The following is a 23,937-nucleotide window of genomic DNA, read 5'->3' as shown; positions in this document are numbered from 1 at the left end:
TATTAGTGGAAACAGTAATTTAAATATGAATTTTTGAAGTTGTCAACATTGCTATTAAAGTAAGGCCTTAACCTTTCGGCTGGCAGTGTGGTTGTTGACAATTATATGGCTAAAAATCAACCCTCTCTTCCCGCTTCATCTTCCTTCTCATTGAATTTTATATTAGCCGACATAGTACCGGCCTGTGGACGCCAATGAGACGCGAATGAGCATCCTCTTTTCCGAATTAATAATGCATTTCTTGGCTCTTCTGCTAATGGTTCGATTTCCCATTTTTTGGAGCTTTCAGGCATCTTTAGTTTGCCTATTTTTGCTAAAGCTTTTCCCATTTACTTGGTGCTTGAGGTGTGTCCATTGTAACAGCAGTGAGGGCATGACAAAACTTTACACATCAAGGTCTAACCTTCTCAGCCCTAATGGCTAAACACCAACATATGATAGAGTTTTCAACTCGATGCAAAGAGAGTATGATTTCTTTAGTAATTCATTTTTTATTTACATCTTATTGTGTACATTTATCCGAGATTTGATCCTCACTTGTAATTTTTTTCATTGAATGGATATTTTTTTTTCAAAACCTTACCATTGAATTGAAATAAAATAAAAGCATACTAGCATATTATGTTTATTCTTTAAAAACCGAAAAACAAAGATATTTAGTAGCATTATAACTACAATTGTAGACCAATGGTACATGAAATAATTATATGAAATTGCTACGAGACTTTGAATTCAAGTAATCTACCCAACAGAGTTGGTGCCCCTTGGCTTGTGACACCAACTCAGTCAAGGCAGGCTCTGTTTGATTCATTGAAAATGGTTTCAGAAAAATATTTTCTACATTTTGCTATGTTTGTTTCATGGAAAACAGTTTGGTTAATGGACAATAACTTATAAGTCAACGAAAAATAAGCCCTCTTTTCCTCTAGAGTAACTTACCCTTTACGGGTGATTTTATTTTTATATAAAAATTAACTTAAGTCAAGCTTAATATTATTATATTATTAATAAATTTTTATTTTTAAAATTAATAAAATATTATAATTTTCAATATTATTAAACATACATATTTAATTATCTATTTCTAACCATGTAATAAATTATTCATATAATATAGAAAATAAATTAATAATGGATAATTTCATTCATCGTTTTTTTATACAATGCCTAGAACTACTCATAACTCCTCCCCAACCCTTAATGTAGAAGTGAATTAATGCCCTTCAACATGCTCGAACCCACGGTCTCCTGCATGTGCAACAATGTCGATGCCAATCGAGCTAAGTCGACAATTTTATTCGTCATTTTCATTTCTATATAGAAACCTTAAATAGATATCTTAAGTCACATGTTAGTTAATTATTTTTACTATATCAAGTTTGTTGGCAAATGAACGAGCAAATTCCCTTCCAAAAAGAAAAAAGAAGTGCTAATTATAGTAAGTAAAACTTGGTCATATTATTTACCCACGCTAGTTAAAATAGAAAATGTTTATTTGGTTGTAATTCGGCCTTACTATCTCTATAAAAAATGGTTTGAAACAAAACAAAAGACAAAAATTATTCTCTCTTTGAAGTAAATAAAAATAAAGTATGGCTATCCAATTTAATTGTGTTTCATCCATGTTAATACTAGTACTTTTATCCATATCATCCGTTGAAGGTCAAGGAGAAGGAGGTGGTGGTGTTATTGATGTTGTTGCAAAGTTTGGTGCAAAGGCAGACGAGAAAACAGATTTGAGTAAGGTAAGCAAAATATCATATAATTTTATAGTCAGCAGATAAAAGTATGCATAACTATTTTTCAAATCTCTTTTCTTTATATGTATCCTTTTTTATTTTTTTATTTTATTTTAGCCATTGTTGGATGCTTGGAAAGAAGCATGTGCCTCGACATCTCCAGCAAAAATTGTGATTCCTAAAGGGATATATTTTTTAAGTACAGCTACCTTAGATGGTCCTTGCAAGGCTCCTATTGAGCTTCAAGTTGAAGGCACTGTGAAGGCTCCGGCAAACCCTGGTGCTTTCAAGGAGCCTAAATGGATTACCTTCAATAGAATTGAAAATTTCAAATTGTCTGGCGGAGGACTTTTCGATGGCGGGAACCACCGCTTATAAAAGGAAGGTTGCAAAAACCATGATTATTGTGGTTCACTTCCTATTGTAAGTTATTTTCTTATCGAGAAGTTATGACTTTTGTTTTTATAAATAGAATTAAGTAATAATTATTTTTTGTTTCATTCTGGAATTAAACAGAACCTAAGGTTTGATTTTTTAACCAACGCAATGATACAAGATATAACTACCAAAGACAGCAAGCAGTTCCACGTTAATGTTCTAGGATGCAAAAACATTACTTTCGAACATTTCACCATATCTGCACCTGATGAAAGCCCAAACACAGATGGGATTCACATCGGGAGATCAGATGGGGTCAATGTTCTTAACTCGGAGATAAAAACTGGTGATGATTGTGTTTCAATTGGGGATGGTTCCAAAAATTTGGTTATCAATGGAGTAACCTGTGGACCAGGACATGGTATCAGTATTGGCAGTCTCGGATTGTTTAAAAATGAAGAACCCGTTGATAGAGTTACAGTAAAAAACTGCTCCTTCACTAACACTTTCAATGGTGTTAGAATCAAAACTTGGCCAGGTGCTGAACGCGGTACCTGTTCTAACATTCACTTTGAGGATATTACCGTCACCAATGTCAGTTCTCCTATTATAATTGATCAGAAATATTGCCCGTGGAACAAATGCAAAATCAATGTATGTATATATTTATCAAAATCGTAAGAGAGCAAAAAGAGTTAATCGGTCATTGAATCATTATTTTGTTGATGCAGGAAGAATCAAAAGTTAAACTAAGCAACATTAGTTTCAAAAACATTCACGGCACTTCTGCACTTCCAGAAGCCGTGAAGATTATTTGCAGCGCTACTTTGCCGTGTGAAAATGTGGAACTTGCCGACATTGAAATTACGCACAGTGGACCGACTGGACCTGCAGTATCACAATGTTCGAATGTGAAGCCTAAAGTTAGTGGCAAACAAAATCCACTCCATGTTCCGCCTCTCCCAAAGAAACCTACCCCACCGCAATCAAAAGCATAGGTATAAATTTTTTGATGAGGTTGTAACTCTTATAATTATATTGATTTTGCAATTCAATTTTGTTTTGTTTTACATTCTATGGTATTAAGAATATTTTTCTTAAATTTTAAAATAGACTCCAACAAAAAATATTGCAATGTGATAACATTTTATGCATTTAGGCTTACGATATAACTATTTTTGAAATACTATTCAACCGGACACTATTTAATTATTATTATTTATTTATATAAATTTGTTGTGTTTTTATTTATAAGTTAGCATAATAAAAATTTTAATAACCAATATTTATACATTGTATCAATTGACAATCTAAAATTTTAATATAATAATTTTATCATTTCTCACTCTTTTAAATTTAACCTTGAATGTCACAAATAAAAGCAAAAGCGTAAAAAATACAAAATTGCACTATATAAATGTTAGGGAGTTGAATTTTTAGAATCAAGATTAAACTGACATAATGTATAAACGATGAGAGCTAAAATTACTATTATGTCAATATTAAAAGCTGTCAAAGTTTTATAAAATGTTTGGCGATGCAATCTATCAAACTAGTTGAATAAAAAATCGATGGTTTAACATGTTCAGCCACTTGTTCAATTATTGACACTGAATGTAATCATCACTTGAAAATTTAAATAAAATTTTTAAAATTTAAATGATAATACCCTAAATTCGAAGACAAAAAGGAATTTAATTGTCAAATTCAAGTGACGAAGTGGACAAAAAAATAAACCTAATAGCCAAATTTTTAAATGATACCACGATTCTCCAAGCACTTTTTGGAACAAGGTTGCCAGCAGTTATTGGAGGGTCTTATGCTTGTTTTATCCCAATAGCCCACATAAAAAACGACCCATCATTGCAACGAATTGGTGACTTCTCCTTCGGCTTACGTACTAAGCCCATGGAAACGCCCATGGAGGCCTCTACCGTCCAACCCCCAGTTTCGTGGGCTCAGTTTTCTGCATGAGCGATCGCACGCTCATGTGGCCTCGATTGTCGTGCTTCGGCTTTTTAGCTTTTGTCGATTTGCGGTAGCGGTCATGTGGATACACACTTAATTGTGAAGACGCGTAAACTCCAGGGATGCCAAACCTATATTTGGCAATCAAACTTCGATAATCGATTACACAGTTATACAATTATTTAAACTTCAGTTCTTATGATCGCTCACTTACCCACCTTCAATTGAGCAAAGAAAAACGTTTCGCTTACTCAGGTATTCGCCAACCCTCGTCACTTCACAAGATTCTTAGGCACCAACTATAATTGGTAAGTACTTAAGTTGATTTGTTAAGGGGGAATCACTAAATTTGCTATACTTACCCAACGAACGAGAGTACGACGACGAGTTGTAGCCGGACGATTGGCCCCAAAAAGGAAGGGGAATTTGGCGATCAGAGGAAATAAGAGGGGGAGGAGTTGATTGAGGAGAAACCGAATAGATGAGGAGGAAAAAGAAAAAGTAAGGCGGGGGAGGATAGTTGTGAAATACGACCACAAAGAGAGAGAAGGGTTCGACCAAAAAGGGAAGAAAGAATCGGGTTGGGAAGGAAGAATGAGGGAAGAAAAACAACTAAATGAAGAGGGGAGGAGGAGAGGAGCTTTAGGCAGCAGAAGAAGAGAAAAGAGAGGAGAGTTTCGGCCAAAACAAAGAAAAAGAGAAGATGAGCAGAAACGAGTTTGATTCTTACCGAAATGTACACTTAACGCAAAAAGAGAGTAACCCGAAGTTGGCGGAAACTTCCACAGTAAAAGATAAACACTCCCAATACCGAAAGCTTCTACTACCAAGTGATTAATTTGGCACAAGCCTAGCTGAATTCTTGACTAGCAATGCCCCAAATAGGCACAACTCTCCCTCTTAGCCACCTTTCAATTTTCTCCACAATTCTCTCCCCTTATCATCACTCCATCGTTTTCACCTCAACTTCCTCCATGACCAATTCAAACTTCCTTCGATAGTATTTCACTCCAACTCTGCCACTTACACGGCTCAAGCAGCAAAATAACAATTCATTGCGCACCCCAAGACCAGAACCTAAGACCTCAAGAATACTTCACACGCCACCAACCACTAGACCACAGGCTCATTTCGTGTCATAAAACAAACACTATTATTTTTAAAACCTATCTACTAGCGTCCAGGTTCATTTAAGAGAAAAAATTAAAAATTATGTAAAAGCCAAGACTTGAACCCAAGCTTCTCAAACACCCCCATACACACCCAAATAACTTAACCATTGAAGCAAACAAGAAATTGCGACAAAACATGCAAAAATTAAAACTTGATTTTTTAGGGCGTTACACTCCAGCAACCCTTTGTAAAACCCTCAACATCATCTGGGTCATCGTGTCGTCACCATTTTTTTCTCAACATAGTCCTCCTCTGGTATTTTGTTTTCTCCCTAGACAATGGGTAACTCTCTAGGTGCAGCTCTACGTGGCCTACACCTACCACGTCTGCCTTGAATGTTCATAGTGATCTTTCGAAAGTTTGAAATCTAAAGTATATCTATAGTTTCCAAACAAAAGTTCAAGCATTATTTATCCTCCTAATTGTTCACAATCTAAAGTTTACAAATTATCTAAAGTTTTAACAGTAATCTAGATTTTAATTTCCTACAGAAAAATAAAATTTTCAAAAATCTTGTGGCATGGTTTTTCCCAAAATACCCCCTTTTTGCTGCATGCATGCAAACATATTTCAAAATTTCACGGGCCAAGTTTTGAAAACCTAGGCTCTAATGCCACCAAATGTAACCTCCCCAACCCGGCCTAAATGTTGAATTGAATTTGAAAGATTACATTAGCCACCAAAATAGCCTAGTAAGCTATCGAAGTTTTGAAAACAAATATTTTTAAACATATGTTTAGCTTTAGAACACAACTTAGTTTATAATCGATTTATTTATTACTCAAAATTTTAGTATTGTTTAGCATGTGAATTATTGATGTGTGTTTTCTTGTGTTGTGTACATGTGTATTCACTGAGCTTTCCCAAGCTCATCTCTTTACTTTCTTCTCCCTTCACGATAAGTAGTGCGCGGGATATTGAGGACAGTAGCAGTTCAATGATCCATCGCACAAACTTTCTTTCTATAGTATGTGTGCCAAGCTTATAAAACCCCATGAAGGCAATGTGGGACATTTCTAGGCTAGAGCCTTGGAATGGGACTTAGATAATTTTAGACAATTTAAAAACAATTTTTTAGAGGGTTGTAATTGGATGTTTTTCTCTATTTGTAAATTTGGGATTTTTTTAATCTATGTGTTTGCTTGTTTCGCTGAATTTGCTATTTGAATTATATGATACTGCCCATATGAACTAACGAGACATTTTGCAGCTGCCTTATTCCGCTTATTATACGACTTATAGTTTGATTTAGAAAAGCATGCCCCTGGAGTAAATGCTTGTATGAAATATTTTGTATATGTATGGTGAGTATGGATGGCTGGTGTGATTTGTAGTAGTTTTTCAAAGAGTCACCTCGATGGCTAATGTGTCGCTTGAAATCGGGTCGGACCGCCTCGACCGTGTTTGGGGTGTCATACAGACATTTACTCGACAAATCCAGATTCGAGCCTAATTTAACTTTTTTTACCATAAAAGGTCATATTAGTTTAAGAAATAACTTTTCTCAATTTAATCCTTAAATTTAGATTTCATTAAAGTATACTAAAATGATATTATTAATTTCTTCTATGCCATCACCTAATTTTTAATTAATATATTAATATATTTCTTGTATTTTTTAGATTTTAAAATTTTAGGTGATGGCGTCGTAGAATAAAAGTGTTACATCATTCGAATCCAAGTTCCGGACAAAATTTCCCAATTTTGTTAAAGACAAATGTGGACCAAGTTGAAGAAAATTTATTTCATTGAGGAATAAATATTGGTTTATTCCATCTTAGTAACCTTAATGAAAATATTGTTGCTTTGTTGGTTGCAGGTTTCGTTAGATTATCGTGTCTACAATTTAGAAACATGAATTGCATGAGAAACCTTATCATAACAGGATTATCACTCTTCTTAGGGATTTCCATCCCTCAATTCTTCAACCAATATTGGATCTTATCCCATCATGGCCTCGCTCACAACAATGCATCCTGAGTAAGTGTTTTTATTAAAAAAAACTCCAATCCCGTTATCTTCAATGATAAAAGAGGGTAAAATAAAGTGAATGATATTTGCAGTTCAATGCATTCGTGAACACCGTGTTCTCATCACCGATAATGGTGGGATTTACGGTGGCGGTGATCTTAGACAACACGATAGAAGTGGAGAAATCGAACAAAGATAGAGGGATGCCATGGTGGGTTAAGTTTAGATCATTTAGAGGAGATAATAGGATTGAATAATTTTATACTTTGCCTTTTAATCTTAATAGGTTTATTCCACCAACCTAAATTTCCCAAAATTAGGCTTGGTAATTGCATATATTTTACTAGTTTTTCCATTGATAACTATGGGTAGTAGTAGACGAAAATTTGTGTAATTTTTCAAAATAAATTATTTACTAATTTATATTATTTAAATTATTTTTATTAATATTTTTGTATTAGTGGAAAGAGCTATTAAAGTAAGGCCTTAACCTTTCGGCTGGCAGTGTGGTTGTTGACAATTATATGGCTAAAAATCAACCCTCTCTTCCCGCTACATCTTCCTTCTCATTGAATTTTATATTAGCCGACATAGTACCGACCTGTGGACGCCAATGAGGCGCGAATGAGCATCCTCTTTTCTGAAATAATAATGCATTGCTTGGCTCTTCTGCTAATGGTTCAATTTCCCATTTTTTGGAGCTTCCGGGCATCTTTAGTTTGCCTATTTTTGCTAAAGCTTTTCACATTTACTGGGTGCTTGAAGTGTGTCCATTGTAACAGCAGTGAGGGCATGACAAAACTTTACACATCAAGGTCTAACCTTCTCAGCCCTAATGGCTAAACACCAACATATGATAGAGTTTTCAACTCGATGCAAAGAGACTATGATTTTTTTTGTAATTCATTTTTTATTTACATCTTATTGTGTACATTTATCCGAGATTTGATCCTCACTTGTAATTTTTTTGTTGAATGGATATTTTTTTTCAAAACCTTACCATTGAATTGAAATAAAATAAAAGCATACTAGCATATTACGTTTATTCTTTAAAAAATGAAGAACAAAGATATTTAGTAGCATTATAACTACAATTGTAGACCATTGCTGGTACATGAAATAATTATATGAAATTGCTATGAGACTTTGAATTCAAGTAATCTACCCAACAGAGTTGGTGCCCCTTGGCTTGTGACACCAACTCAGTCAAGGCAGGCTCTGTTTCATTCATTGAAAATGGTTTCAGAAAAATATTTTCTACATTTTGCTATGTTTGTTTCATTGAAAACAGTTTGGTTAATGGACAATAACTTATAAGTCAACGAAAAATAAGCCCTCTTTTCCTCTAGAGTAACTTACCCTTTACGAGTGATTTTATTTTTATATAAAGATTAACTTAAGTCAAGCTTAATATTATTATATTATTAATAAATTTTTATTTTTAAAATTAATAAAATATTATAATTTTCAATATTATTAAACATACATATTTAGTTATCTATTTCTAACCATGTAATAAATTATTCATATAATATAGAAAATAAATTAATAATGGATAATTTTATTCATCGTTTTTTTATACAAAGCCTAGAACTACTCATTACTCCTCCCCAACCCTTAATGTAGAAGAGCATTAATGCCCTTCAACATGCTCGAACCCACGGTCTCCTGCATGTGCAACAATGTCGATGCCAATCGAGCTAAGTCGACAATTTTATTCGTCATTTTCATTTCTATATAGAAACCTTAAATAGATATCTTAAGTCACGTGTTAGTTAATAATTTTTACTATATCAAGTTTGTTGGAAAATGAACGAGCAAATTCCCTTCAAAAAAGGAAAAGAAGTGCTAATTATAGTAAGTAAAACTTGGTCATATTATTTACCCACGCTAGTTAAAATAGAAATTGTTTATTTGGTTGTAATTCGGCCTTACTATCTCTATATAAGATGGTTTGAAACAAAACAAAAGACAAAATTATTCTCTTTGAAGTAAATAAAATAAAGTATGGCTATCCAATTTAATTGTGTTTCATCCATGTTAATACTAGTACTTTTATCCATATCATCCGTTGAAGGTCAAGGAGGAGGAGGTGGTGGTGTTATTGATGTTGTTGCAAAGTTTGGTGCAAAGGCAGACGAGAAAACAGATTTGAGTAAGGTAAGCAAAATATCATTTAATTTTATAGTCAACAGATAAAAGTATGCATAACTATTTTTCAAATCTCTTTTCTTTATATGTATCTTTTTTTTAAAATTTTTTTATTTTGTTTTAGCCATTGTTGGATGCTTGGAAAGAAGCATGTGCCTCGACATCTCCAGCAAAAATTCTGATTCCTAAAGGGATATATTTTTTAAGTACAGCTACCTTAGATGGTCCTTGCAAGGCTCCTATTGAGCTTCAAGTTGAAGGCACTGTGAAGGCTCCGGCAAACCCTGGTGCTTTCAAGGAGCCTAAATGGATTACCTTCAATAGAATTGAAAATTTCAAATTGTCTGGCGGAGGACTTTTCGATGGCCAGGGAACCACTGCTTATAAAAGGGAAGGTTGCAAAAACCATGATTATTGTGGTTCACTTCCTATTGTAAGTTATTTTCTTATCGATAAGTTATGACTTTTGTTTTTATAAATAGAATTAAGTAATAATTATTTTTTGTTTCATTCTGGAATTAAACAGAACCTAAGGTTTGATTTTTTAACCAACGCAATGATACAAGATATAACTACCAAAGACAGCAAGCAGTTCCACGTTAATGTTCTAGGATGCAAAAACATTACTTTCGAACATTTCACCATATCTGCACCTGATGAAAGCCCAAACACAGATGGGATTCACATCGGGAGATCAGATGGGGTCAATGTTCTTAACTCGGAGATAAAAACTGGTGATGATTGTGTTTCAATTGGGGATGGTTCCAAAAATTTGGTTATCAATGGAGTAACCTGTGGACCAGGACATGGTATCAGTATTGGCAGTCTCGGATTGTTTAAAAATGAAGAACCCGTTGATGGAGTTACAGTAAAAAACTGCTCCTTCACTAACACTTCCAATGGTGTTAGAATCAAAACTTGGCCAGTCTTTGACGCAGCACCGTTTCTAACATTCACTTTGAGGATATTACCGTCACCAATGTCGGTTCTCCTATTATAATTGATCAGAAATATTGCCCGTGGAACAAATGCAAAATCAATGTATGTATATATTTATCAAAATCGTAAGAGAGCAAAAAGAGTTAATCGGTCATTGAATCATTATTTTGTTGATGCAGGAAGAATCAAAAGTTAAACTAAGCAACATTAGTTTCAAAAACATTCACGGCACTTCTGCACTTCCAGAAGCCGTGAAGATTATTTGCAGCGCTACTTTGCCATGTGAAAATGTGGAACTTGCCGACATTGAAATTACGCACAGTGGACCGACTGGACCTGCAGTATCACAATGTTCGAATGTGAAGCCTAAAGTTAGTGGCAAACAAAATCCAGCTCCATGTTCCGCCCCTCTCCCAGCTAAACCTACCCCGACCGCTTAATCAAAAGCATAGGTATAAATTTTTTTGATGAGGTTGTAACTCTTATAATTATATTGATTTTGCAATTCAATTTTGTTTTGTTTTACATTCTATGGTATTAAGAATATTTTTCTTAAACTTTAAAATAGACTTCAACAAAAATATTGCAATGTGATAACATTTTATGCATTTAGGCTTACGATATAACTATTTTTGAAATACTATTCAACCGATACTATTTAATTATTATTTTTATTTATATAAATTTGTTGTGTTTTTATTTATAAGTTAACATAATAAAAATTTTAATAACCAATATTTATACATTGTATCAATTGACAATCTAAAATTTTAATATAATAATTTTATCATTTCTCACTCTTTTAAATTTAACCTTGAATGTCACATATAAAAGCAAAGCGTAAAAAATACAAAATTGCACTATATAAATGTTAGGGAGTTGAATTTTTAGAATCAAGATTAAACCGACATAATGTATAAACGATGAGAGCTAAAATTACTATTATGTCAATATTAAAAGTTGTCAAAGTTTTATAAAATGTTTGGCGATGCAATCCATCAAACTGGTTGAATCAAAAATCGATGGTTTAACATGATCAACCACTTGTTCAATTATTGACACTGAATGTAATCGTCACTTGAAAATTTATATAAAATTTTTAAAATTTAAATGATAATACCCTAAATTCGAAGACAAAATGGAATTTAGTTGTCAAATTCAATTGACGAAGTGGACAAAAAAATAAACCTAATAGCCAAATTTTAAATGATACCACGATTCTCCAAGCACTTTTTGGAACAAGGTTGCCAGCAGTTATTGAAGGATCTTATGCTTGTTTTATCCCAATAGCCTACATAAAAAACGACCCATCATTGCAACGAATTAATGACTCCTCCTCCGGCTTACGTACTAAGCCCATGGAAACGCCCATGGAGGCCTCTACAGTCCAACACCGAGTTTCGTGGGCTCAGTTTTCTGCATGAGCGATTGCACGCTCATGTGGCCTCGATTGTCGTGCTTTGGCTTTTGAGCTTTTGCCGATTTGCGGTAGCGGTGATGTGGATACACACCTGATTGTGAAGACGCGTAAACTCCACGAATGCCAAACCTATATTTGGCAATCAGACTTTGTTAATCGATTACACATTTATACAATTATTTAAACTTAAGTTCTTATGATCGCTCACTTACCCACCTTCGATTGAGCAAAGAAGAACGGTTCGCTTACTCAGGTATTCGCCAACCCTCGTCACTTCACGAGATTCTTAGGCACCAACTATAATTGGTAAGCACTTAAGTTGATTTGTTAAGGGGGAATCACTAAATTTGCTATACTTACCCAACGAACGAGAGTACGACGACGAGTTGTAGCCGGACGATTGGCCCCAAAAAGGAAGAGGAATTTGGCGATCAGAGGAAATAAGAGGGGGAGGAGTTGATTGGGGAGAAATCGAATAGATGAGGAGGAAAAAGAAAAAGAAAGGCGGGGGAGGATAGTTGTGAAATACGGCCACAAGGAGAGAGAAGGGTTCGACTAAAAAGGGAAGAAAGAATCGGGTTGGGAAGGAAGAATGAGAGGAGAAAAACAACTAAATGAAGAGGGGAGGAGGAGAGAAGCTTTAAGCAGCAGAAAAAGAGAAGAGAGATGAGAGTTTCAGCCAAAACAAATAAAAAGAGAAGATGAGCAGAAACGAGTTCGATTCTTGCCGAAATGTACACTTAACGCGAAAAGAGAGTAACCTGAAGTTGGCGAAAACTTCCACAAGCAAACACTCCCAATACCGAAAGCTTCTACTGCCAAGTGATTAATTTGCCACAAGCCTAGCTGAATTCTTGACTAGCAATGCCCCAAATAGGCACAACTCTCCCTCTTAGCCACCCCTCAATTTCCTCCACAATTCTCTCCCCTTATCATCACTCCATCGTTTTCACCTCAACTTCCTCCATGACCAATTCAAACTTCCTTCGACAGTATTTCACTCCAACTCTGCCACTTACATGGCTCAAGCAGCAAAATAACAATTCATTGCGCACCCCAAGACCAGAACCTAAGACCTCAAGAATACTTCACACGCCACCTACCACTAGACCACAGGCTCATTTTGCGTCATAAAACAAACACTATAATTTTTAAAACCTATCTACTAGCGTCTAGGTTCATTTAAGAGAAAAAATTAAAAATTATGCAAATGCCAGGACTTGAACCCAGGCTTCTCAAACACCCCCATACACACCCAAATAACTTAACCATTGAAGCAAACAAGCAATTGTGACAAAACATGCAAAAATTAAAACTTGAATTTTTAGGGCGTTACACTTCAGCAACCCTTTCTAAAACCCTCAACATCATCTGGGTCATCGTGTCGTCACCGTTTTTTTTCTCAACATAGTCCTCCTCTGGTATTTTGTTTTCTCCCTGGACAATGGGTAACTCTCTAGGTGCAGCTCGACGTGGCCTACACCTACCACGTCTGCCTTGAATGTTCATAGTGATCTTTCGAAAGTTTGAAATCTAAAGTATATCTATAGTTTTCAAACAAAAGTTCAAGCATTATTTATCCTCCTAATTGTTCACAATCTAAAGTTTACAAATTATCTAAAATTTTAACAGTAATCTAGATTTTAATTTCCTACAGAAAAATAAAATTTTCAAAAATCTTGTGGCATAGTTTTTCCCAAAATACCCTCTTTTTGATGCATGCATGCAAACATATTTCAAAATTTCACGGGCCAAGTTTAGAAAACCTAGGCTCTAACGCCACCAAATGTAACCTCCCCAACCCAGCCTAAATGTTGAATTGAATTTGAAAGATTACATTAGCCACCAAAATAGCCTAGTAAGCTATCGAAGTTTTGAAAACAAATATTTTTAAACATATGTTTAGCTTTAGAACACAACTTAGTTTATAATCGATTTATTTATTACTCAAAATTTTAGTATTGTTTAGCATGTGAATTATTGATGTGTGTTTTCTTGTGTTGTGTACATGTGTATTCACTGAGCTTTCCCAAGCTCATCTCTTTACTTTCTTCTCCCTTCACGATAAGTAGTGCGCGGGATATTGAGGACAGTAGCAGTTCAATGATCCATCGCACAAACTTTCTTTCTACAGTATGTGTACCAAGCTTATAAAACCCCATGAAGGCAATGTGGGACATTTCTAGGCTAGAGACTTGGAATGGGACTTAGATAATTTTAGAAAATTTAAAAACAATTTTTTAGAGGGTTGTAATTGGATATTTTTCTCTATTTGTAAATTTGGGATTTTTTTAATCTATGTGTTTGCTTGTTTCGCTGAATTTGCTATTTGAATTATATGATACTGCCCATATGAACTAACGAGACATTTTGCAGCTGCCTTATTCCGCTTATTATATGACTTATAGTTTGATTTAGAAAAGCATGCTCTTGGAGTAAATGCTTGTATGAAATATTTTGTATATGTATGGTGAGTATGGATGGCTGGTGTGATTTGTAGTAGTTTTTCAGAGAGTCACCTCGGTGGCTAATGTGTCGCTTGAAATTCGGGTCGGACCGCCTGGACCGTGTTTGGGGTGTCATACAGACATTTACTCGACTAATCCAGATTCAAGCCCGATTTAACTTTTTTTACCATAAAAGGTCATATTAGTGTAAGAAATAACTTTTCTCAATTTAATCCTTAAATTTAGATTCCATTAAAGTATACTAAAATGATATTATTAAATTCTTCTATGCCATCACCTAATTTTTAATTAATATATTAATATATTTCTTGTATTTTTAAGATTTTAAAATTTTAGGTGATGGTGAAATAAAATAAAAGATTTACGGGAAAATTTACTCTTATTTTTCTGTACAACTCTTCTACAATATATATGTACATAATTCAAAAAATAGAAGAAGATAACAACTACTTACAGCTGGAAAAAAAATATTCTACACTAAATAAATTTAAAGCGCTTCAAAGATATTCTAAATCTATAGTTACATTTAGAAATGTGAATTACATTATGAATGAATTCTTATCTCAGTCTAACACTCCCCCTCAAGTGGAATTGTGGGATCACACACATTCAACTTGTTCAATACATGTTCAAATGCTTTTCCAGTAACTGCTTTTGTAAGAATATCAGCATGTTGATCTTCAGACTTGACAAAAGGAAATACTACTGCACCAGTATCCAATTTTTCCTTGATAAAATGTCGATCTATTTCCACATGTTTTGTTCGATCATGCTGCACCAGATTCTCTGAAATACTTATTGCAGCCTTGTTATCACAGTTTATTCTGCGTGTTCCCTTTACTGGAAAACCTATTCTGCTAACAACTTTCGAAGCCACAGAACTTCAGTCATCCCTCTTGCGATCCCTCAGAACTCTGCTTCTGCACTTGAAAGAGCCACTACTTTCTGTTTCTTACTCTTCCATGTTACCAAATTGCCTCCAACAAAAGTAAAATAACCAGACGTGGATCTCCTATCAACTGGATTTCCTGCCCAGTCAGCATCAGTATATGCTTCTATGTCCAAATGACCATTCTTCTGAAATAGAACTCCTCTCCCTGGTGTTCCTTTCAGATATCGGACCACTCTCAATGCAGCCTCCATATGATCATTCTGAGGCTTGTGCATAAATTGACTTAGTACCCCCACAGCATATTCTATATCAGGCCTTGTGTGTGACAGATATATCAACTTCCCGATGAGATGCTGATATCGATTTTGATCCACCGATTCTGCACCCTCAACTATATGTAGTCGATGATTCACTGCTATTGGAGTATCCACAGGTCGACAGTCCAACATTCCAGTCTCTGCCAGTAAATCCAATATATACTTTTGTTGTGAAATAAAGATCCTACGCTGTGATCTGAGAACTTCAATCCCAAGAAAATATTTCAAGTTTCCCAAATCCTTCATCTCAAACTCCTGGAAGAGATTTCTCCTAAGTTGAACTATTTCATCAGTATCATCACCAGTGATTATCATACCATCAACATAGATAATCAAGCATGTAACTAGGCCTTGTCTCCTTTTAACAAATAATGTATGATCGGAGTTACTTTGATAGTATCCATAATTTTTCATTGCCACTGTAAATCTCCCAAACCATGCTCGTGGTGATTGCTTCAATCCATATAAAGCCTTTTTTAATCGACACACATCTTGAGAATGAAAACCCTTTGAAAAACCAGGTGGTGGTTCCATGTATACTTCTTCCACTAGATCTCCATGAAGAAACGCATTCTTCACATCAAATTGATGAAGTGCCCAATCTCGATTAGCAGCGACTGAGAACAATACTCTCAATGTATCAATCTTAGCCACCGGTGAGAAAGTCTCAGAATGGTCCACGCCATACGTCTGAGTATATCCTTTAGCTACTAATCTCGCTTTGTACCGCTCAACGGACCCATCAGCTTTGTGTTTCACTGTGAAAACCCATCTACATCCCACTGGTTTCTTCCTTGATGGAAGCACACACTTATCCCATGTTCCATTTTTCATTAATGCATCCATCTCCACTACCATAGCATTCCTCCACTCATCCTTCTTCAATGCTTCCTCCACAGTTCTTGGTAGAACTTCAGAATAGACTGTTGTAGCATATGCATTAGCTACTGAGGACAATCTCCTCCTGACTACATTTGCCACTGGATACATTGACTTTCTGGGCTCATACTTTGGTTCATATCGTTTTGGGGGAATACCTCGAGTACTCCTGGGAGGCAACACATATCTATTCTCTTCCAAATTAGACTCAGGCGCATTATCCTGAGATTCTACATGAATAACTTCATCAGTGGGAGTATCAACAGAGTCGGTAGTACTTACCTCTTGGATATCCAGTGGGGTCACCTCAGCAGGCTCTAGAGATGGGTTCTGACCTTTGTGAACTTGGCGCTCAATAGTGCTTGACCAAACTGGATTTGGTAGCGAAATACAACTCAGCAGTTCTGTCTGATTCTCCCCCTGACTGCTGGTGTGGTTGGTATAGAAGAACTCTGTTTCAAGAAAATCACAATCCATCGTTGTATAGAGACGACGAGTGGATGGATGATAACACCTATACCCCTTTTTTTGAACCACATACCCAACAAATACACATTTTAATGAACATGGATCAAACTTATTTCGATCAGTTTTGGGAATATGAACAAATCTGAAAGAACCAAAATACGAGGTGGAAGGACAAGAGTGGAGGGAATACTCACATGTTTTGCTAACTCTTGGAGGGGTGTTTGGAGACTTAAGATTTTTGTAGGAAGTCTGTTGATAAGGTAGACAGACGTTGCAACTGCCTCTGGCCAAAAAAATTTAGGAACATGTGATTCAAGCATAAGTGCTCGCGTCATTTCTAGAATAAAATGGTTTTTTCGCTCAGCTACCCCATTTTGTTGTGGAGTATGTGCACATGAAGTTTGATGGATGATTCCCTTCTCAGAAAAAAAAATTTTAGCGTAGAATTAACATATTCACCCCCATTATCAGATCGAAGAATTTGTACTGAGGTTTTATATTGAGTAAGTACCATGTTATAAAATTCAATAAACTTAGAAGCTACTTCAGATTTGTGTCTTAAAAAATGTACCCAAGTGACACGAGAACAGTCATCGATAAACAAAACAAAATACTGAAAACCAGAGTTTGACATAGAAAACCCAGAATATGGTGCTGGACCCCATACATTAGAATGAACAAGAGAGAAAATTGAGTCTACTCTAGTATTAGATGGACTATATGACTGTTTATGACTCTTTGAAAATTTGCAAGTTTCACAAGACAAAGAACTACCACTAGAAAATAACTGAGGAAAAAGATTTTGAAGATAGCCTATTGACGGATGACCTAGACGTCGATGCCATAACCACCGTTGTCTTTCAACACTTTCTTGAGCTAGTACTGCAGCCCCATGTTGAGCCACCTCATCCACATAGTATAACCCATCTCTTTCAGTGCCACGCCCAATCACCTTCCCCGACTGAATATCCTGTAAAAGGCAAAAACCAGAAAACATTAGCACCATACAATTCAATTCTTTCGTAACATGACTTATGGAGAGTAGTTTGCAAGATAAATTTGGGACATGGAGACAATTCTTCAACTTCAAAGACGGTGATAATTCTATTGTTTCTGCTCCATGTACTGGAGACACTCCACCATTAGCATTCAGTATTGATACTTTCGTAGGAATAGTACTACTTATCAAATCACTTTGGTCATAGGTCATTGTATCAGTTGCACCGCAATCAAACAACCATTGGGAATTTTTTTGTGATCCGAATACACATATATTTGCAGCACCAATATGGGATTTAAAACATGGAGAGGGTAACAAACTTTTGAAATCAATAAGTGGGGGGTTGGAAAAATAATTTCCAGCCCTTTTACCTATGTTAGAGAACATATTTCTGCCTTCTTCAATCCCGGCTGCCTGATTTGCACCTCCTATGTTTTCTCCCATTTGTTCTCCTATCCCAACGTTGTTGTCTTGGCCAGTTGCTGCAGCTGCTGACCCTGTTGGCTGTCTTTCCTTCTGACGTGCTTTCCAACCATCGGGGAACCCGATTATATGGTAGCATTCTTCCTTCGAGTGTCGATGTTTTCCATAGTGAGAGCACCATAATTTAGAGCGGTCTACACCTCCACTACGTCGTGAGAAAGCTTTACCAACGTCCCATCGTGGCTTGGTGGAATAGCTTTGCCCAGTGGATACCTTCTCTGCCACTGATTTTCCTCCTTCCGAAGCGGCCACCAATGATGAAAGTAGGCCAGCTCCAACTCCTGAGGTGACTGCCGATGATAGATTTCAGATCATAACTTTTGACGATCTCGTTCCTTCAATTGTTGCATAGGTCGCCTCGAGGTAGGTAAAGGTTCTGTTTTCAGCAAATCTCTTTTATCTGAATCAAATTCTTCTCCAATTCCAGCGAGAAATTGATACAATTTCTGGTCCGATCTGAGTTTGTTAAACATTGTGATGTCATCTGCACAAATCATAGGATTAGGTTGTCTGACTTCTATCTCCCGCCATAGTCTCTGCAATTTACTGTAATAAACCTTTAATGTATCTGTGCCTTGTTTCATTGTGTTTGCTCGAACCGTAAGATCAAACAATTGAACTCCTTCTCATCCCTGACTGTAGGTTGTAGCCAGACCATCCCATAAATCCTTGGCTGTTGGATACTCTGCATAGTCTGTAATTAACTCAGCTTCCATATTATCTAGCATCCAAGAACATACTAACAGGTCTGTTTGCTCCCATTTAGTATAGTCCAAGGTGCTTTTCTCCGGTGGTGCTGGAACTCCAGTGATGTACCTTAACTGTCCTCTACTTCCGATTGCCATTCTCATCAAGCGTGCCCAAAGAGAGTAATTATGTTGATTTAATTTTGTGCTTAGCGTAACTGTATGATGACTTTGTAATGATTGTTGTGGCTGAAGATTTTGCAAGACTCTTGTCAATTGATTTGCCAAACACGTTTCGGTCTGGTCTGTTTGCGTAGACCGCCGATCACTGCTACTCCTTTCATCTTCCATCACTAAGATATAATATATGATGGTTGCCAATAATTCAAATCCTAGGAAATCGAACCTGGCTCTGATACCATGAAATAAAATAAAAAGATTTCTGGGAAAATTTACTCTTATTTTTCTGTACAACTCTTCTACAATATATATGCGTACATAATTCAAAAAAAAAAGAAGAAGATAACAACTACTTACAGCTGGAAAAAAAATATTCTACAGCTAAATAAATTTAAAACAGTTCAAAGATATTCTAAATCTACAATTACATTGTAATGTGAATTACATTATGAATGAAATTCTTATCTCAGTCTAACAATGGCGTCGTAGATTAAAAGTGTTACATCATTTGAATCCAAGTTCTGGACAAAATTTCCCAATTTTGTTAAAGACAAATGTGGACCAAGATGAAGAAAATTTATTTCATTGAGGAATAAATATTGGTTTATCCCATCTTAGTAACCTTAATGAAAATATTGTTGCTTTGTTGATTGCAGGTTTCGTTAGATTATCGTGTCTACAATTTAGAAACATGAATTGCATGAGAAACCTTATCATAACAGGATTATCACTCTTCTTAGGGATTTCCATCCCTTAATTCTTCAACCAATTTTGGATCTTATCCCATCATGGCCTCGCTCACAACAATGCATCCTGGGTAAGTGTTTTTATTAAAAAAAAAACTCCAATCCTGTTATCTTCAATGATAAAAGAGGGTAAAACAAAGTGAATGATTTTTGCAGTTCAATGCATTCATGAACACCGTGTTGTCATCACCGATAATGGTGGGATTTACGGTGGCGGTGATCTTAGACAACACGATAGAAGTGGAGTAATCGAAGAAAGATAGAGGGATGCCATGGTGGGTTAAGTTTAGATCATTTAGAGGAGATAATAGGATTGAATAATTTTATACTTTGCCTTTTAATCTTAATAGGTTTACTCCACCAACCTAAATTTCCCAAAATTAGGCTTGGTAATTGCATATATTTTACTAGTTTTTTGATAACTATGGGTAGTAGTAGACGACAATTCGTGTAATTTTTCAAAATAAATTATTTATTAATTTATATTATTTAAATTATTTTTTATTAATATTTTTGTATTAGTGGAAAGAGTAATTTAAATTTGAATTTTTGAAGTTGTCAACATTGCTATTAAAGTAAGGCCTTAACCTTTCGGCTGGCAGTGTGGTTGTTGACAATTATATGGCTAAAAATCAACCCTCTCTTCCCGCTTCTTCTTCCTTCTCATTGAATTTTATATTAGCCAACATAGTACCGGCCTGTGGACGCCAATGAGACGCGAATGAGCATCCTCTTTTCCGAAATAATAATGCATTGCTTGGCTCTTGTGCTAAGGGTTCGATTTCCCATTTTTTGGAGCTTCCGGGCATCTTTAGTTTGCCTATTTTTGCTAAAGCTTTTCACATTTACTGGGTGCTTGAGGTGTGTCCATTGTAACAGCAGTGAGGGCATGACAAAACTTTACACATCAAGGTCTAACCTTCTCAAATTTCTAATGGCTAAACACCAACATATGATAGAGTTTTCAACTCGATGCAAAGAGAGTATGATTTTCTTTTGTAATTCATTTTTATTTACATCTTATTGTGTACATTTATCCGAGATTTGATCCTCACTTGTAATTTTTTTCGTTGAATGGATATTTTTTTTTGAAAACCTTACCATTGAATTGAAATAAAATAAAAGCATACTAGCATATTATGTTTATTCTTTAAAAAATGAAAAACAAAGATATTTAGTAGCATTATAACTACAATTGTAGACCATTGCTGGTACATGAAATAATTATATGAAATTGCTATGAGACTTTGAATTCAAGTAATCTACCCAACAGAGTTGGTGCCCCTTGGCTTGTGACACCAACTCAGTCAAGGCAGGCTCTGTTTCATTCATTGAAAATGGTTTCAGAAAAATATTTTCTACATTTTGCTATGTTTGTTTCATGGAAAACAGTTTGCTTAATGGACAATAACTTGTAAGTCAACGAAAAATAAGCCCTCTTTTCCTCTAGAGTAAGTTACCCTTTACGGGTGATTTTATTTTTATATAAAAATTAACTTAAGTCAAGCTTAATATTATTATATTATTAATAAATTTTTATTTTTAAAATTAATAAAATATTATAATTTTCAATATTATTAAACATACATATTTAACCATCTATTTCTAACCATGTAATAAATTATTCATATAATATAGAAAATAAATTAATAATGGATAATTTTATTCATCGTTTTTTATACAAAGCCTAGAACTACTCATAACTCCTCGCCAACCCTTAATGTAGAAGAGCATTAATGCCCTTCAACATGCTCGAACCCACGGTCTCCTGCATGTGCAACAATGTCGATGCCAATCGAGCTAAGTCAACAATTTTATTCGTCATTTTCATTTCTATATAGAAACCTTAAATAGATATCTTAAGTCACGTGTTAGTTAATTATTTTTACTATATCAAGTTTGTTGGAAAATGAACGAGCAAATTCCCTTCCAAAAAGAAAAAGAAGTGCTAATTATAGTAAGTAAAACTTGGTCATATTATTTACCCACGCTAGTTAAAATAGAAAATTTTTATTTGGTTGTAATTCGGCCTTACTATCTCTATATAAGATGGTTTGAAACAAAACAAAAGACAAAAATTATTCTCTCCTTGAAGTAAATAAAAATAAAGTATGGCTATCCAATTTAATTGTGTTTCATCCATGTTAATACTAGTACTTTTATCCATATCATCCATTGAAGGTCAAGGAGGAGGAGGTGGTGGTGTTATTGATGTTGTTGCAAAGTTTGGTGCAAAGGCAAACGGGAAAACAGATTTGAGTAACGTAAGCAAAATATCATTTAATTTTATAGTCACCAGATAAAAGTATGCATAACTATTTTTCGAATCTCTTTTCTTTATATGTATCTTTTTTTTTTAATTTTTTTATTTTGTTTTAGCCATTGTTGGATGCTTGGAAAGAAGCATGTGCCTCGACATCGCCAGCCAAAATTGTGATTCCTAAAGGGATATATTTTTTAAGTACAGCTACCTTAGATGGTCCTTGCAAGGCTCCTATTGAGCTTCAAGTTGAAGGCACTGTGAAGGCTCCGGCAAACCCTGGTGCTTTCAAGGAGCCTAAATGGATTACCTTCAATAGAATTGAAAATTTCAAATTGTCTGGCGGAGGACTTTTCGATGGCCAGGGAACCACTGCTTATAAAAGGGAAGGCTGCAAAAACCATGATTATTGTGGTTCACTTCCTATTGTAAGTTATTTTCTTATCGAGAAGTTATGACTTTTGTTTTTATAAATAGAATTAAGTAATAATTATTTTTTGTTTCATTCTGGAATTAAATGTAACCTAAGGTTTGATTTTTAACCAACGCAATGATACAAGATATAACTACCAAAGACAAGCAAGCGGTTCCACGTTAATGTTCTAGGATGCAAAACATTACTTTGAACATTTCACCATATCTCGCACTTTTGATGAAAGCCCAAACACGATGGGATTCACATCGGAGATCGATGGGGTCAATGTTCTTAACTTCGGAGATAAAACTGGTGATGATTGTGTTTCAATTGGGATGGTTCCAAAATTTGGTTATCAATGGAGTAACTCGTGGACCGTGACATGGTATCGATATTGGCGGTCTCGGATTGTTTAAAATGAAGAACCCGTTGATGGAGTTACAAGAAAATCGCTCCTTCACTAACACTTCCAATGGTGTTAGAATCAAAACTTGGCAGTCTTTGAACGCGCACTGTTCTAACATTCACTTTGAGGATATTACCGTCACCAATGTCAGTTCTCCTATTATAATTGATCAGAAATATTGCCCGTGGAACAAATGCAAAATCAATGTATGTATATATTTATCAAAATCGTAAGAGAGCAAAAAGAGTTAATCGGTCATTGAATCATTATTTTGTTGATGCAGGAAGAATCAAAAGTTAAACTAAGCAACATTAGTTTCAAAAACATTCACGGCACTTGTGCACTTCCAGAAGCCGTGAAGATTATTTGCAGCGCTACTTTGCCATGTGAAAATGTGGAACTTGCCGACATTGAAATTACGCACAGTGGACCGACTGGACCTGCAGTATCACAATGTTCGAATGTGAAGCCTAAAGTTAGTGGCAAACAAAATCCAGCTCCATGTTCCGCCCCTCTCCCAGCAAAACCTACCCCGACCGCTTAATCAAAAGCATAGGTATAAATTTTTTTGATGAGGTTGTAACTCTTATAATTATATTGATTTTGCGATTCAATTTTGTTTTGTTTTACATTCTATGGTATTAAGAATATTTTTCTTAAACTTTAAAAATAGACTTCAACAAAAAATATTGCAATGTGATAACATTTTATGCATTTAGGCTTACGATATAACTATTTTTGAAATACTATTCAACCAGATACTATTTAATTATTATTTTTTATTTATATAAATTTGTTGTGTTTTTATTTATAAGTTAGCGTAATAAAATTTTAATAACCAATATTTATACATTGTATCAATTGACAATCTAAAATTTTAATATAATAATTTTATCATTTCTCACTCTTTTAAATTTAACCTTGAATGTCACAAATAAAAGCAAAACTGTAAAAAAATACAAAATTGCACTATATAAATGTTAGGGAGTTGAATTTTT

The 23,937-nt window shown here is 35.0% G+C and overlaps 2 pseudogenes across 1 annotated transcript; both read left to right on the top strand.

Annotated features, from left to right (window-relative positions):
• The first annotated feature begins 1,578 nt into the window (after positions 1-1,578).
• Positions 1,579-23,594, top strand: LOC105777541 (polygalacturonase-like; annotated as a pseudogene).
• LOC105777519 (polygalacturonase-like) lies at positions 9,221-10,788 on the top strand (annotated as a pseudogene). The gene is made up of 4 exons (XR_008192593.1): positions 9,221-9,389; positions 9,505-9,813; positions 9,907-10,421; positions 10,499-10,788. The product of XR_008192593.1 is annotated as a polygalacturonase-like (transcript).
• Positions 23,595-23,937: the final 343 nt, after the last annotated feature.

This window comes from Gossypium raimondii, chromosome 2, assembly GCF_025698545.1.
Source record: "Gossypium raimondii isolate GPD5lz chromosome 2, ASM2569854v1, whole genome shotgun sequence".
Lineage (NCBI taxonomy): Eukaryota > Viridiplantae > Streptophyta > Magnoliopsida > Malvales > Malvaceae > Gossypium > Gossypium raimondii.
The sequence above is the reverse complement of the archived record's forward strand: the minus strand, read 5'-3'. Positions and strand labels throughout refer to the sequence as shown.